The sequence below is a fragment of the Mustela nivalis genome (genome assembly GCF_964662115.1).
Source record: "Mustela nivalis genome assembly, contig: HAP1_SCAFFOLD_63, whole genome shotgun sequence".
Classification (NCBI taxonomy): Eukaryota; Metazoa; Chordata; class Mammalia; order Carnivora; family Mustelidae; genus Mustela; species Mustela nivalis.
In genome coordinates, this window is record NW_028136532.1 from 625,025 (window position 1) to 629,136 (window position 4,112).

Genomic DNA, 4,112 nt, shown 5'->3' on the forward strand with positions numbered 1-4,112 from the left:
GAGTTATGGGATGCCCCCTTCAAGGATTCCTTCTGGGGACAATTGAGACATGTTGGGCAGCTCCAGGACATCCCATATGGATTAACTCCAGAGCACCGTTGGAAGATGGATGCCAGGGAAGCCCGCCTCGCATTCCAATTGTCTCCTAGCAACAATACATTTGAGATCGGATGACTCTGCGGGAGCAACCTGGGTGGCTTAGTTGAAATAGACTTTCCTGAGAATGGGGCCTAATGTGTGTTTGTGTCCATGAGGGCCTTGGAATGGGGCGGTGGCACCGGGACCCTGTAGTATTCTCCTAAGCTTTTGACATAGATCCCATGCACAAGTTTCCTTGTGGAGACGAGATTTGTTCTGATGGGTGCCTCAGCAAACCACTTATGCTTGTATTGGAATCCAGGCTTTTGAGGAGACATGCCTGTAAACCAAAGCAATGGATCTGATTATGGCCTAGCGTACTCTCTGGTTCAATCTTCTTCTCTGGGGACATCCATGTATGGTATGAGTGGAGGTAGATGCTCACCTGGAGTCAGACCGCCCTTGTTTGTCCCCGGAAACCTACACTATTGGGATGGCCTCGGGGACTTTGGAGAGTTCTCCTAATTTGTACGATTTTGGACAATGGATGGGAAGAATTCCCATGGATTGAGAGGGCACAGTCCTAATGGGTGGCTCCAGGGGACCCAGCCTGGAGGGTGTGTGGCAAAGGACTTTGAGGACAGTATTCCAAAAACACAAACTCAGCTCAGGTTTGGGGACGTAGGTATGCAGGCCCAATCTACAAACCATGAGAAGAACTCTTCAGGATATGAAGAAAGAGCGAGTCTGAGGCACTTGATCAGGTTTTGCCTCTGCATTTTATATCAACGATGGCCGTGGAATGTGGGGAGGCCTCATGGGCCATGGACGAATCTTCCTCTCTGTGGATTTGGCCCGGTCCCAATTGTTTTTCGTCAATCTGTGGGATGGGAGGTCTCCTTTCCTGTTTATTAACTCAGGTGTCCGAACAAAAGAGGAATTCCAAAGCAGAGCCTTGGGAAAGAGTGAAGGGACAACCCAAACTATGGTTAAAAATTGGGGACTAGGGGCATGGCAGGCCCAATATGCTGTCTCTTCATCCAGCCACTGAGAGGCCTGACTTGAGGACTGGGCTCATGCTGAGGGTCACAATGTGAGTTTGTGACCAATATGGCCTGCGAGCATGGGCGGGGCCTTATGGGCCACACTGGTTTCAACTACACTGGATTTGGACAACATGCCAATCACAAGGTCTCTTGCCATGGGGAAGGTGTTCTGATTTCTGCATCATTTTCAACCCTGGGCAGTGGTCGGAGATAAGGTCTAGGTTCTGAAGCCTGAAAAATCGCAGTTGGGAAGAGATGACGACCTAAGGCCATGGTGGGTCTCATACGCTCAGTGTGCATTCATCTGCCTGGGTTTTGGTCAGGAGGTTCTAGCTCAGGGTGTGTCAGACAGTGCATTAGTGACCAGGTTAGACTATATAATTTGGGTACAGTCGAGTGCCGTGTAGGTTTATCCCCCTTTTAGGTTCCTGGGCAGCTCATTAGGCAAGATGTTTTTTCTAGAGGGCAGGCAGAGTGCTGCATTGTGGGTCCGGAATTGCCAAACTTGAGAGCTTCTGGGTCAGGAGTGTGAGGACAGAAGTCTGAGAACACAAGCTAGACTTGGGCTTCAGGCCGAGGGCACGGCATGTACCCCCTGCAGATCGGAACCAATATCTCAAGCATCTGAGGCAAGGCGAGGATCAGACGTTGGCTCAGGTTGGAGTTTCTGTGCATGCCTGCCCCTTCATGAACGGAGAGGAATCTCAAGGCCACGGAGGTTTTCCCACGTTGGGAGTTTATGGATGCCCTCTTCAAGGATTCCTTCTGTGGGACAATTGAGACCTGTTGGGCAGCTCCAGGACATCCCATATGGAATGACTCCAGAGCACCGTTGGAGGATGGATGCCAGGGAAGCCCGCCTCGCATTACAATTGTCTCCTAGCAACAATAGCGTTGAGATCGGTGGCTCTGTGGGAGCAACCGAGGTGGCTGAGTTGAAATGGATTTTCCTGAGGATGGGGCCTAATATGTGTTGTGTCCATGAGGGCCTTGGATTAGGGCGGTGGCACCGGGACCCTGAAGTATTCTCCTAAGCTTTTGACATAGCTCCCATGCAAAAGTTTCCTTGTGGAGACGAGATTTTTTCTGATGGGTGCCTCAGGAAACCCCTTATGCTGGTATTGGAATCCAGGCTTTTGAGGACACATGCCTGTAAACCAAGGCAATGGACCCGATTATGGCCTAGGGTCCTGTCTGGTTCAATCTTCTTCTCTGGGGTTCTCCATCTATGGAATGAGTGGAGGTAGATGATCACCTGGTGTCAGACCGCCCTGTTTGTCCCCGGAGACATACACTATTGGGAGGGCCTCGGGGACTTTGGAGGGTTCTCCTAATTTGTACGATTTGGGACAATGGAATGGGCAGAATTCCCATGGATTGGGTAGGCACAGTACTAATGTGTGGCTCCTGGCGCCCCAGCCTGGAGGGTGTGTGGCCCAGGACTTTGAGGACAGAAGATTGAAAACAGAAACTCAGCTTAGGTTTGGGGACGTAGGTATGGCAGGCGTAATCTACAAACCATGAGAAGAACTCTTCAGGATATGAAGAAAGAGCGAGTCTGAGGTACTTGCTCAGGCTTTTGTCTTTGGATTTTGTATCAATGATGGCCGTGGAATTTGGGGAGGCCTCATGGCCCATGGACGAATCTTCCTCTCTGTGGATTTGGCCCAGTCCCAATTGTTTTTCGTCAATCTGTGGAATGGGAGGTCTCCTTTCAGGTTTATTACCTCAGGTGTCCGAACATAAGAGGAATTCCAAAACAGAGCGCTGGGGAAGAGTGAAGGGACAACCCAAACTATGTTTAAAAATTGGGGCCTAGGGGCATGGCACGCCCAATATGCTGTCTCTTCATCCAGCCACTGAGAGGCCGTACTTGAGGACTGGGCTCAGGCTGAGGGTCACAATGTGTGTTTGTGACCAATGTGGTTTTGCGAGCATGGGCGGGGCCTCATGGGCCACACTGGTTTCAACTACACTGGACTTTGGACAACTTGCCAATCACAAGGTCTCTAACCATGGGAAGGGTGTTCTGATTTCTGCATCATTTTCAACCATGGGCCGTGGTTGGAGATAAGGCCTAGGTTCTGAAGCCCGAAAAACCGCTGTTGGGAAGAGATGACCACCTAAGGGCATGGCGGGTCTGATGTGCTCACTGTGTGGTCAGCTGCCTGGGTGTTGGTCAGGAGGTTCTGGCTCAGGTTGTGTCAGACAGTGCATTAGTGCCCAGGTTAGACTATATAATTTGGGTACATTCGAGTGCCTTGTAGGTTTATCCTCATTTGAGGTGTCCAGGCAGCTCATTAGGGAAGATATTTTTTCTAGAGGGCAGGCAGAGTGCTGCATTGTGGGTCCGGAATTGCCAAACTTGAGGGCTTATGGGCCAGGAGTGTGAGGACAGAAGTCTGAGAACACAAGCTCGACTTGGGCTTCTGGCCGAGGGCACTGCAGGTACCCCCTGCAGATCTGAACCAATATCTCAAGCATCTGAAATCACGGCGAGTATCAGACGTTGGCTCAGGTTGGAGTTTCTGTGCATGACTATCCTTCATGAACGGAGCGGAATCTCAAGGGCCTGGAGGTTTTCCCACGTTGGGAGTTGTGGGATGCCCCCTTCAAGGATTCCTTCTGCGGGACAATTGAGACCTGTCGGGCAGCTCCAGGACATCCCATATGGAATGACTGCAGAGCACAGTTGGAGGATGGATGCCAGGGAAGCCTGCCTCGCATTCCAATTGTCTCCTAGCAACAAGACAGTTGAAATCGGATGGCTCTGCGGGAGCAACCGGGGTGGCTGAGTTGAAATGGACTTTCCTGAGGATGGGGCCTAATGTGTGTTTGTGTCCATTAGGGCCTTGGAATGGGGCGGTGGTTCCGGGACCCTAAGTATTCTCCTAAGCATTTGATATAGCTCCCATGCACAAGTTTCCTTGTGGAGACTAGATTTGTTTGATGGGTGCCTCCGGAAACCCCTTATGCTCGTATTGGATA